Genomic DNA, 14,314 nt, shown 5'->3' with positions numbered 1-14,314 from the left:
GAAAGGCAAGAGAGTAATGACAAGAAATTTTTATGAACTCTGATGGCCAAATATCCTTCCAATATTACTTTTTCTTTCTAATGTATTTGGAGGACTCCCCGAAGGTATTCTAATTCAAATAAATTGTTTTCTTAACACAACCTTCCCCTTCAAAAAATAGAGATATTGCATTATGAATGCATGTTATTAACAAAAATTATAATGCATACCTGATCAATTTTCTATTAAGCAATAAATAGCTTAAATGTGCAATTTTGTCGCATTCTGAATAACTGCAAATTGAACAGTACTTTAGGAGAAAACACTGATGGGATAAAACACTAACCTTTGGTATTTAGTTATACATATTCATTAAATTATTCCAAAGTATTTTCAAATTACCAAGAAGCTTAAGGTTAAATTGAAATGAAATATTCACTTAGTTCAGTTTTTGATATGGTCCATAAGTCCTCAAAGGGATTGAGTTGTGATGCCCCATGATGACAATATAATTTAGAGCTCAATGTCAGTGTTTACAAACACTTCAAATAATATTCAGTGTAATTTAGTGTGCTAGTATTATGATAGTTCTCACACCTCTGTTTCATTACCATACCACTTTTAGATCCGTCCTGTTTGAAGTGAGATTTATTCAGAGTTAATTTCTCTCCATTGCTCATTATTGGTGACAGCTGAGTAACCTCATAATAAATCCACTTAGGCAAAGCCTAATATAAGTGCAAATCTCCATATAAACTTTAATAGATGTAACATTCATGTCTTGTCATATTTTATTGATCTTACAAGTAATCCCCTGTTCCCAGTATGTTCACAACAAAAGCTTTGGCAATATAAGCCAATGTGGAGAGAAGCATACAGAACCGAGTACTAATTATTCTATCAAAGGCAAATATGGAAGTTATATATTTTAATACACTAATGTTATTATGCATTAAGGACTATTCTGCCATTCAAATGATCTTCTTTGGTTAGGCATGACCATTCTCCATGAATAATGAAACAAGCCTTGACTGATATGGAACTAGCATTATTTTGTTCAGAAATGCATTTCTGATTTGTGATCTGTTTTAGCTGCTTTAATGTAGCTCATAACAGATTAGGAATAATAAGATGTTTAATTGTTGCATATTTTTTTGTCTTTAGCGATGCATGGTGAAAACTCAACAGGGAGAAATTCATGTCAGGAGAATTGGGTAAAATAAATGGGAGAATGATTGTTACACAGTCAGTTGAACAAATAATTATTTGAATGTTACCATATGTTTTGATCCACATGAATAAATTGATTAAAATGTGTAACTATTTAATGTTCCTTATTACTCTAAAACACAAAAGCCTGAACAATTGAACTTGTGAGATATCAAAATGAGAATGAAAAGTATTAATCGGAAGGGTAAGTTTGAAGGATACCTTTAAATTAGGAAAACAAATGAAAATCTGCATTTATGAAGTACCTTTATTATTCCATTCAACTCATCTCAAATAATCTTATTTTTGAAGTACAGTAAAATCACTGTTATCTGGAATTCAAGCATCTGGTAACTGGCCAAATAAATGGGTAAAAAGTACAGAAGTTTAAAATTGGCTTGCCTTACCCTTAGTCCTCTATCCAACCAATGTGCAGTCTCAAGCAACAGGAAAACTCACTTATTCAGCATCTACCAATTCCCATAGGTGCCAGATAACAGGGATGTGTCTTGAAATTAATTGTCATACTGTAAAAACCACAACAGCCAAATATAACACAGCAACCACCTGGAAACATGACAAATAATCAAGTTTAAAGATGCTGATTGACCAATAATTATTGGCAGGACATCTGAGATAACTCCCTTGAACATCTTTGAGCAATTGCAAAGAAATCATGTCTCACCCTTGATAATGCAGACAAAGCCATGGCTTAGCATCTTATTCAAAAATCCCTTGCATCGTCCAGCTGAGGGAGAAGTGGACAGGTCTCTCAATGGAGCCGAGGCTGCTACAGAGCAGCTAAGTGTCCCTGTTAAAAATCCCAAAGGGAACCTGATGTCAGCTGAAGGATACAAAAGGGTTGACAGTGAATATTAACAGATTTAAAAGCATTCCTCCTAATTAACAGAAGCAGGTAAAATGAAGTCTGCTGACTTTCCCTCTCATTGCTTGTATCTGTGGAATATGTACCCAACTTCTAACACTTAGAACATAAGAATTTAATTGTAGTAGGAATCATGTTATGACAATCTTATTCCTAACTCATCTGTGAGTTATGAGACATCAAAACTCATCCATGTACTTTTTAGACATCTTTGCTTTCTGCATAATATGATTCCAAGCAAGACCTCAGTATTCCTACAATCCTAACATAAGTATCCAAGATCAATTTACAGTAATCCTCTGGACTGTGTTTGATCATATCCTGTAATCACGTCAGAAGCAGAATCAGTTTATTGTCATGAAATTTGTTGTTTTGTGGCAGCATCACAGTGCAAAAATTTATATAAACCACCTTCCAAAATAAATAAAAATAGTCCAAGGAAAAGAAAAAGACAAAGTAAGGCAGTGTCTGTAGTTTATTGACTATTCAGGAATCTGATGGCAGAGGGGAAGAAGCTGTCCTTTTGCTGCTGAGTGCTCGTCTTTAGGGTCCTGTTCCTTTTTCCCACTGGTAACAGTGGGATGAGGCCATGGGTTGGGAGGGGGTGGGCACGGTTCCCTCTAAGCTGTGTGGACACACGTTTTGCACAAAGGAAATTAACTTGTGCACAAAAGGTCAATTACCTAAAATATTGGAGTAATTAATAATTTGACTTATTAAAATTAATCTCTTAGCTATTTCGGTTAACTAGTGGGTTGGTTTCTCAAATACCACATTTGCACATCACTAATTTACATCACCTCAACTTTCCTGGTTAGGTCAGCTGCAGCCATGTTTGGTAGACAGTGTTCATATTGGAAAGTTTACAAAGATCTGTTTCAAATGCTGTAGATAGTTTACTGAGTTTTTATTGAAAAAAATATTGATTCACTGTCAAATTCAAAAGCAGCGAAGGGTATGAAGCCTAAAAGAACTGCAAGTTTGTTTAAAGTTGATAGGCTTAACAAAGTAGTAAAAATTGCTAAACCGAAAGCTCATTAGGTCACGAACGTTCAGCTGCGAGAAATATTTATGTATGATTCAGAAACTGGGTTGTTGTGAAGGGAAAGTAGCTAGAGAATTTGCTAGTGGAAGGAAGTGGGGTGGTGTTTAGAAACCTGACTTTTTGAAGCATCATTTGGCAAGTAAATCACATTTGGACGGTGTACAAAAGCTAAGGCAACAAAACCTGTCATTACTCGTTACAGGAGTGCTATGCATGTTACGTGAGAGTTCAGATGAGCGAGAGTGAAAATTATCAAACTCAGAGGAGATCATAGTTCTTATCAACAGTGTGTTGTTAGCTGTTATAATTAATAACTCTTTACATTCAGTTCATCACATTAATGAACAGATGGAACTTCCAGACAGCTGGCGAAGCAAAAATAATGCAATAGAATTTCTGGAGACTATCAGTGGATGTTATTGTTATTAATTGCATCAGATGAAATGGTGCAGCCGAGGTAGGTAAACTGGTTGACCATTTTGAGTTCAGTGTGCCCAATGGAGATGTGGGGGGGCTGGCTGATGGAGGACCTCAGTTTTCTTCAGGCTGACTTCCAGGGCAAACATTTTGGCAGTTTCCGCAAAACAGGACATCATGCGCTGGAGAGCTGGCTCTGAATGGGCAACTAAAGCGGCATCGTCTGCAAAGAGTAGTTCACGGACAAGTTTCTCTTGTGTCTTGGTGTGAGCTTGCAGGCGCCTCAGATTGAAGAGACTGCCATCCGTGCGGTACCGGATGTAAACACCGTCTTCATTGTTGAGGTCTTTATTGGCTTGTTTCAGCATCATGCTGAAGAAGATAGTAAAGAGGGTTGGTGCGAGGATGCAGCCTTGCTTCATGCCGTTGTCAATGGAGAAGGGTTCAGAGAGTTCGTTGCTGTATCTGACCTGACCTTGTTGGTTTTTGTGCAGTTGGATAACCATGTTGAGGAACTTGGGGGGGCATCCAAGGGGCTCTAGTATTTGCCAAAGCCCTTTCCTGCTCACGGTGTCAAAGGCTTTGGTGAGGTCAACAAAGGTGATGTAGAGTCCTTTGTTTTGTTCTCTGCATTTTTCTTGGAGCTGTCTGAGGGAAACCATTTCATCTGATGCAAGGATCGACAAAGAGATAGACAACAGACTCGCCAAGGCAAATAGCGCCTTTGGAAGACTACACAAAAGAGTCTGGAAAAACAACCTCCTGAAGAAACACACAAAGATCAGCGTGTACAGAGCCGTTGTCATACCCACGCTCCTGTTCGGCTCCGAATCATGGGTCCTCTACCGGCATCACCTACGGCTCCTAGAACGCTTCCATCAATGCTGTCTCCGCTCCATCCTCAACATTCATTGGAATGACTTCATCACTGACATCGAAGTACTCGAGCTGGCAGAGTCCTCAAGCATTGAATCCATGCTGCTGAAGACCCAACTGCGCTGGGTGGGTCACGTCTCAAGAATGGAGGACCATCGCCTTCCCAAGATCGTGTTCTATGGCGAGCTCTCCACTGGCCACCGAGACAGAGGTGCACCAAAGAAGAGGTACAAGGACTGCTTAAAGAAATCTCTTGGTGCCTGCCACATTGACCACAGCCAGTGGGCTGATATCGCCTCCAACCATGCATCTTGGCGCCTCACAGTTCGGCGGGCAGCAACCTCCTTTGAAGAAGACCGCAGAGCCCACCTCACTGACAAAAGGCAAAGGAGGCAAAACCCAACACCCAACCCCAATTTTCCCTTGCAACTGCTGCAACCGTGCCTGCCTGTCCTGCATCGGACTTGTCAGTCACCAACGAGCCTGCAGCAGACGTGGACATACCCCTCCATAAATCTTCGTCCGCGAAGCCAAGCCAAAGAAGAAATTGTTATTAATTTATTTAGAAATTGGATCACGTAAAAATAAAAAATATCTCATTGATGTTTTATTTAATGTAACAACAAACTGAACAAAATAGTTCAAAGTGTAGAATAAAATCTTAACTAAATACGTAACTTCGAAGAATGCAATCACACTTGTATTATATTAAAACTTGTCAATACAGTTTTATTCGTCATGAGAGATGAGCTGCGCCAAAATTATCTTGAAACCATTTCAAGTTTACATTTGCACAAGCATTCAGTGCACATATACTTTTGTCACAGGAAAAAAAATTGCACAACCTAGGATTTTTGCTCACACTGACTGCTAAAAATTAGAGGGAACATTGGTGTTGGGGGTCCTTGAGAATAGAAGTTGCTTTCTTAAGACACCACTTCTTGTAGATGTCCTCGATGTCATCTGTTATATGTCCAAAAATTTGTCCTTATAAATGTACTCCCGTTGTTCTCATTATAAAGGAGCAAACAGATGGTAAAACTTCAAATTCTAAATGCTTATTCTGCATTTCTTCTTCACCAGTGGATGGCGTGCATGCAGAAATTATATGCAAGTTGCACAGCCAACAGTGTCCATCCATGAGAAATTAAGCCAGCATCTTATTGTAGAACACAGAACGAGAAGAATAATAGAAATTAAAATTAGTGGAATAATAGAAATTAAATTTTGGAAATATGTGCAAAACAAATCACATGAAATCATATTTTAAGTACATATAAAATGTTCAGACTACTTAATTATCTTCAAGTTTCTCACATGTCCCAATGACAAGGTTCTTGGAAATCAAGTGAATTCACAAGATCAGAGGACTGAGTCACATATAATGAAAGTCCTTCCACTTTTTTTGGTTTATCTTTGTAGAGTAGCAAGTATTGACAGAAAGTTAATTGAATCCCCTGTGCTGTCCTCAACCACATTTTCTGAGTCGCCCTTTTATGGGTAAAAAAAAATCCCCACCTTCAATCCAATGCATTGATTTATTTTTTGCCATGTATGGGGTGATCCATTTTCTTTGAAATTAATTTAGTGTCCTATTTATATGTAAACTCTCCTGCTACCTTTTCACCTACTGCATGTCGCCCAATTTTTACCCAGAAGTGGGGGGGGGGGGTGAGGAGTCCTCCTTCAAAAAGTGAGGCAATAAACCTTGCCTGTGCCATCCAATAATATTTTTTGAAATCTGGAAGTTTTGGATTTTATACTTGAAACATAAGATGACCCCTGATTTGTTGTGACATTTTTAAGGTTCAAGTTGTGTTTTGTCGACTGACTTATACAGTATATACGCACCCTAAAGTCCCTCTTCTACAGCCATCACTAAGGCACTGCCATTCACGGCGTATCTCTTTCCCTTGTTTAACTTCCCAAAATGCATCATTTTGGAAGTTAAACAAGTCATCAAAAATGACTTTTTGCCATTTCTTTGCTCACTTTCCCACATGATCTGTACATCCTGTCATTGCTTTAGACGACCTTCTCCATCAAGGGTCGCACAATTGGTGTGGCATTTAGTGCAATGCCTTTACAGTGCCAGCGATCAGGACAGGGGTTCAAATCCCATGCTGTCGGTAAGGAGTTTGTATGTTCTGCGTGGATTTTCCCAGAAGGCTTGAGTTTCCTCTTACTCTTCGAAACATACTGGGGAAGTAGGTTAATTGGGTGTAAGATTTCAACCTTGATTGGCAGGTGATGCAACTTTTGAATAAGTTTCAGGTGGGGAGTCACATGACCACCCACAATCTACAACATTCAAGGCAGGGAGGCCATGTGTTCCTCCACAATCCACATATAACATTCCACCCCTCGCCAATTACTACAAATACAATGAATGTCTGATTTCTAGACCTTAAAATCTAAGTAACATGTTATAACTGAAAAACATGTTTAAAATGATTTTTAAAGTGTATCAATATATACACAAGAACCTTCCGTTTGCTGGACAAGGCATATTATCAAACTCAACGACAACGTCTCACTAACTCCCCCAACCAAATAGGGTTGTTGTGTTCCTCATGGAGCAGGGTGCAGAGGGAGCTGGTCTCCAGTGTGGGAGGGGAGGGAAGAGAAAGAAAATTGTCTGTTCACTGACTCGCATGCCTGGTTTTTCTGGCTTAACTGGCATATGTGTGCACCTTTACCACCAATGCCTGCAAGGAGGCAGTACAAGGTCATCCATAAGGTGCCAAAACCCTCTCATGGCTAGCGCATCCTGCACCTTTGCTTCAGATTTGGACACCAGCCCGTTTTTCTGGGCTGTCGTCTGACACTAAGTTGCCGTTCCTGCTCATGTTCCCTTTAAACAGGTGCCATATATGCCTGTGTTGGTTCTCTGTAATGACAGCAAGGAAGAGTCAGGACTGAAAGTTGGCCAAATTAGTTGGTTTTAAATAAAAGATCCTGAAACACCCACCCCATGAGAGTGAGTGAGTTATTATTATTGAGGAGGACTGGAGGGATGCTGTCATTTCCAAGTAGTTACAAAATGCAGTATATATATTTCCTGCAAGTGGATGATCTGCAACATTGTAATTAAAACCTGAAACTACAATTTCCTGAGAGTGGGCTGAGAGACATCACTGAAGAGTAAATACAATAAGTCAGGGTTCAATTGAAAAGGCCCATTACAAAGGCTGTAATTGAAAAGTGCATGACAAAGGTTGTTGAGTTGTTAAGACAGACTTTACTATGATAATGTATCCATAGCAACAGTTCTTTGCCATCTTCTGAAAGGTTTCTGTATAGTACATGACAACAGCTCCTTGCTGCTTAAACAACCTGGTGCTGATGGCTGGAATTAGTGATGGGATTGCAACAGTCTGTTTTGATGAGCATTTCGTAGACCCTCACATTGAGGAGTGGAACTGCTTCAAGGGTAGTCTTTCTCCTGTGGGGGCGTTTGGGAGACCTGACAAGATAGATTAGTCAGGGGCCATCTCAAGTGGGAAAGGACCAGGGAGGAGGCTGGTCCAAATCAGAGTGGGCAGCGCATGGGAAGCTCCACCCCCAAGGAGCTGTCCTCTGCAGTGCTCCCTCCAGAGAGCATACATGTCACCAGCAGGGGGACGTCGCCGAACTTTGCCTCAGCTCTGCAATCTTGAGCAGGTTCTCCCTCAGTGTACTCCAATCCCTCTAGGAGGGTAATTGCTTCCCAGACTGTTTTCCCAGTTGCCAGTCCCATAAGGGGCAAGAGCACTCCTTCAAGGTTGGGGCAAGCGGTGGTGACTAAATAGGCCACCAAGGCATCAGTCACTTTTGTGCTTCCTGGGAAGTGGTGCTCGTTGGTGTCCCCTTATATACCCATATTCAGTGTCCACTGCCTAGCAACTTGTGTCCCCTTGCCAACAATGTGCTACTGTGGCAGGCCACATAGGCCCCATTTTAGGAGGTCAGGACACCTGGCCCAGACTGCAGTCACCACGAATTCCCATAGGATGGTGCCATCATTGACCTCTGGTGGCGATGCCCACAAGGTATTTCCAATCGACTGTTGTTCACACAAACCACCTAAGGTGCTTGCTTCCCAATGAGGGAGGTTGACATTGGGGACCCCCTCATCCAACAGCCATAGCAGTGGCATGGTGATGTGTTCTTCTGGCTGGTGGTGGTAGTATTGGTTCGCTAGCCCAGTTAGCTCATTGGCGGAGTAGTTCCAGGTCTACATACACATACACATACATGCCCACTCGAGGTCCCCCCATTTTTGGATACCTCCCCATTTTGGAGAGTTGACGGGGTGCCCTCGTAGCAGGCCTGGGAATACGTAGTCACTGGTTGGGCTTGTAAGGGCTCAGACACACAGAGGGGAGGACTCAAATTCATGGTCATTATCATCCATTCACACACATCCATCACCCAACAATGTGTCGATCCCCTCCCCCCAGTGGACAATGGCTCAGACTTTTCCTGGTTCAAGCTGCAGCCAGACCAGTGAGCTGCTTGCAGCTGCTATGTTTCATTCAGCCTGGAAGCTACCTTCATTTCTAGGCTGTTTGCTTGCAATTGGGCAGCCTGTGCTGCATTCTGCAGTGCATAACAGTGATGCTGTAGGGATTCTATCTCCCTATCTTTCTGAACACACAGTAGGCCTAATTCTCTTGCAATTTCATGTTGTCTCAAGAGAGACAGCATAAGCCAAAGGGCTCCTCCATGACTCCCCTCAGTTTCAGGAAACTACAATTTCTCAAGAAGGGATGCCACATGTTGCCCCATCCTTTCTCTGCAGGTGTCCAGCCTGTTGATCCAGTTGACTGGCATGGCATGGGTGGCAAGCCATGGTGCTAAAAGGCTGAACCCCTGGCAGTTGTCAGTCCACCTGGGGATATTATATTCTGACCCCATGGTTCCTTTATTAGCTGCGGCAGCCTCTGCTGCCCATTGGTGAGCAGATACACAAACATGCACCCGACAGTATACACACACACACACACACACACACACACACACACACACACACACACACACACACACACACACACACACACACACACACACACACTCTCATTAGCACAATCTCACACATGGTTAGTACTCCACGTATCGAACCAAAACTCTTTGAACCCTGCTCGTAGCGCCAATTGTTGTGATGGGAAAGTATCAGCTTCAGTGGATTCACAGAGAGACGAGTCTGGACTCAAGTATTACAATCAAAGATAACTTTATTGAACACATGGGAGACAAACAAGGGAAGACGTCAAGTGATACTTAATTACTCTACTACTAAATAACTATATAGACATTAGCCTCTTTTTAAACTGCAGCACCTGTGTAGCCCTCCTGGGACCCAAGTGCGATTACTGGGGCAAAAGTGCTGGAAGCACCTTTTAAATTGCACAGAAATTGACCCATTAAATCACCAACCTGGTGATTTAAGGGGAATCCTGCCCCTGCAATGATGTGTCACGCACTCACAGCCCTGGCCTCCTCCGCCCCCAAGCGCAACAAAGACAGGATTCCTCTTGTCTTCACCTACCACCCCACCAGCCTCCGCATCCAACACATCCCCAACCGTCATTTCCACCACTTAGTAATTGATCCCATCACTAGACACACTAGACACCTTTCATCCTCTCTCTGCCTTCTGCAGGGAGCACTTATTCCAGGACTCACTTATCCACTTCTCCCTCCCCACCAAACATCCCCTTGGGACCTTTCCCTGTGACTTCAGGAGATGCTCCACATGTGCCCACACTTCCTCCCTCAGCACCATTCAGGGTCCCGAACAGTCCTTCCAAGTGAAGCAATTTACAGGGGTCATCAACTGCATCTGGTGCTCCCACTGTAGTCTCCTCTACATCATCTGGACACAGACTGGGAGATTGCTTTGTTGAGCATCTCAGCTCTGTCTGCCGCAATAGTGTGGATCTCCCAGTCACCACCCATGTCAATTTTCCATCCCATTCCCTTGCCAACATGTCTGCCCATGTTCTCGTGTACTTCCAGACTGTGATCACCCCTTAAATTGAAGAAACAACACCTCATCTTCTGACTGGGCAACCTCCAACTGGAATACATAATATCTACTTCTCTGGCTTTCATTAAACACCCCCCACACCCCCGTTTCCCTCATAGTCTCTCCATTCCCTGACTCCTTTTACACACCCATGATAATAAATTCTCACCTAGTCCCTTATCATATCCAATTAACACCTTTTGTTGGTCTGGATTCCTCCCCCATTGTTTGAATTCTGAGACTTTCTGATATATCCTTTTCTGATTTTTTTCCTTGAAGAAGAGCTCAGGCCTGAACTGTTGGCAGTATCTTTGTCTCCAATAGATACTGAAAAGACCAGCTGAGTTCCTCCAGCTTTTTGGTGTGTTTACTACAATCGCAGCATCTGCAGCCTATCATGTTTCACTCAACTACTGTATCATAATTTCCCTATCACCTCCATTGGCCTGAGAAAAATCTGGCATATATTTGTTAAAGTGTCTTAAAGTGACTAATATGATATACTGCCTCAATAATGTAAAGTTCCTGGAAAAGAGATGATGCGAGGATGATGTTGGATTATTCATATCCTTTTTAGTAATTCTTCAAATCTGTGTAGGGGCTGAGAGAAAGTATTTAGTAATAATCTTAATGCTCAAATTACTTTTAGTCTGAGGAAAACATTCAATTACTAAGATAAATCTCCAGTTTGATTGGAGTAGGAATAATGTAATGAATTATAAATAAGCTAAAATTTATAAATAAAGAAAAATCCAAACATAATACTATAGTATTTTGAAATAATGTCAGATTGATTTTACTTTTTATGTATTTAAAATGTATTTTACAGGAGTAACTTTTGTCATTCCAATAAAGAATTAACAGTCACCAGGTAATGCAAAGTTGAAAAGATGGAGATTGTGCTGTGGAATGTGCTGAAGAGGGATGGTGAAAGTTGGGGGAGGGCAGGAGTGAGGCGATTTCTGTCAAATTATATTTCCATTGTGCCAACTCCTGATCTCAGCTGCACTGCAAGAAGATTGCAGGAACTCAAGTGCTTCTGTACACTGATAGAGGCCAATTCATTCAGAAGAATTCATATGAACTTCCTGTGATTTGTGATCTGGCTCAAAACAGACACACTAAAACCATCTGCTTTCTCCCTCTGATTTGAAAAGAAACAAGTTATAGGAACAAAAACGGTTAGTTCTGGAGCCTTAGTCAATACTCCCTTAAGGAAAGCTCATAATAATAATAATGACTTCCTTCTGGGTCCAAAAGTAAATAAGATATAAATTTGTGATTCTCTGGTTAAGTATCTTGCTACAAAATAATCACTCAATAATGTGAAGGTATACTGCTTTGCAAAAATACACATTCTCTTTAAATAATTGATATTTTCTCTTCTGCTCAAATGCTATGTGATTCACCTCTATAATTACCAATAGCAAGTAAATTAATTTGATAATTATCATAATTTCATGATTTTGTATGATTTATAAATGGTAGAATATTCTTATTTTCTTCAGAATGATAGCTCTGGTAATGAAAGTATTTTTGATACCTTGGTGAATCAATATCTATAATACATAATTAAAATTTTAACAAACAACAGAATTGTTGGCTTATTGGAACATTCATGATAAAAATCTGCAACTTCATTTCAAAATATCTATATGTCAGCATGAAGCCAGTTACTTTAATACATGGTCAATTGTGCCTTTTTGATTGTCCATGTTTTGAATCAAGGCTATGATTGAACTTATGGCAAGAGGAAAAACTTAAAAATTGTTGTCCACAGTGATAAAATTCAAGTAGTTCCGTAGTATGTTTTTTCCCAAACATTATTAATACATTTTTTTTAACAATAACATGACATTCTGTAAATTACAAAACATGGTTGGTGTTCTAAGCCATGATGCAATAAAGATATCATCTTCTTTAATATGAATGCCAACATAAAGTTCAAAAGGTTAGTCTTATTTCATATTACTGGAATCTGGGTTTATTTGTACAAAGATTTTAGTTCATTTCATGGAAAGTGCCACAATAAAGACAGATGACTTAATTTTTATTATTTTAAAGGATTAGAGTTTACAGTGAGCTATCTGTAGACATTAGGTAGTGCCTATCATGGCTGTCTCACATGGGATTGAACATAATTGAGTCATGTTCAGAGTTAAGCTATTACAAATGCTGATTTGCAATGCTAATATTACAGAGACAGCTGTCACTGGGAATTAAATATGATCATTCAAAGCCTGGAATAAATGAGGTTGCTATTATCTACTGGCCCTGCAGCAGTCTGCTTGAGAACATGAATAAATGATACAGTCTCAATGACTGCTGTACAGTATTGTAACTGCGGCTTAGAAAACAAAATAAAAGAACTGTTCACCAGCGAAAGGTAACCACATAGAGACAGGGGTGTCAGCAGGAGGACTGTTCAACCCCATTGACCACATACAGCTTGATAAACAACATAGAAGATCACATCATGGCAGCTGCTCTGTGCCTTGTGCCTGCATGTAATCCTAGGCAATTTGCCAGTATAGCAAAATAGGTTGTCATAAGATTAACAATGCCTAAAGAAATAATGTTTCTTTGGGAATGCTGTAAACTAGATTCTATTTGCATTGAGGAGGACTAATAAGACATATGTGGGCAAAGAAATTAAATCTTGCAGATACAATTGAGGGATTTAACTACCATAGCTCCTTTTAATCTTCAATTTGATTCAAATAGCAAGAAAGTCTTTGTATACCTAGCTTATCATAGCATTTTATCCAGTTGTTTAATGTGAGTCAGAAAAAGGGGAGTCCAAGAATTATGCATGATAAAATGCAACTAGCATTAATAATTTATTCTACACATGAGGCATTAAAATTATTCCACATTCCCCCACTCTAATGGCTTTCTAAATGTAGTGCACAATTTGCTCAGCTTTTGTCTCTCAACTCATACTAAACAAAAAACAAAATAGGTCTTTCATCTCATTTATATAGATTAGACATGCTGTGTTTAGATCTCTTGCCATTTGCTTACAAAATCAACTGTTACTTAATTTCAAAACTAAAAGTTACTGTAGGTCCGGCGGGACTCCTGATATTTGTGCTATATGAAAAAAAATTATTTATTTACAAAACCAAATCACATAATTATGTGCAAAGATTAAATCTTTGAGAAAGTGGTTTGCATTCATATCATTTAATTATTTCTATTGAGAACGTGGCCAGAGTAGAATTTACAAATTTATGTTTGTGATCAGAACCTTCAACATTTGGGAGTTCTTGTCAATCAAATTGCTTCATTGTGTCTATCCATTCACTTTAACCAACAAAAGACCAAGCTTGCCATTCTTTGAACATATTTATAGTGTGTACTTCCAGTAGATAAAGCCTAAATTTGAAAATTGAAATCATAATATTATTGCTCTAAATTGGATCTCTTTTGCACTGGCAAGATCAAATTTGGATTAGGGAATGGCTTTGTGGAACACGCACATTCAGTTCACAAGCATGACCTTCATCTTTCATTCTGATTCTTTATCCTACTCCAATTCTGACCTTTCTGTTATTGGCCTTCCACACAGTTCCAACAAGCTTCAACGTATTGTAGCGGCCGGTGGCCCGCACCTCAGGCTGACACAGGAAATAGCTGTCCAAAGCATCATGTGGGCTGAAACACCTGTTTCCATAGGCCACCGGCAGAGTGGTGAAACTGGCCAATCACCGCCTGGTGGATTGCAGGGGGCCAAATTGGGGCCCGGGCATCTGAGGTAACCACTCTGCAGCCTGCCCACTCAAGCCATGCCCCGGTGGTGACATGGCCAAGCTGATTATAAAAGGCAGAGCTCCAACTGAATAAACTCAGTGTCGAATACACTCTACTGGTGTGTGTGTCTTTCTTCTCC

The sequence above is a fragment of the Narcine bancroftii genome, chromosome 2, assembly GCF_036971445.1.
Source record: "Narcine bancroftii isolate sNarBan1 chromosome 2, sNarBan1.hap1, whole genome shotgun sequence".
Taxonomy (NCBI): Eukaryota; Metazoa; Chordata; class Chondrichthyes; order Torpediniformes; family Narcinidae; genus Narcine; species Narcine bancroftii.
The sequence above is the reverse complement of the archived record's forward strand: the minus strand, read 5'-3'. Positions refer to the sequence as shown.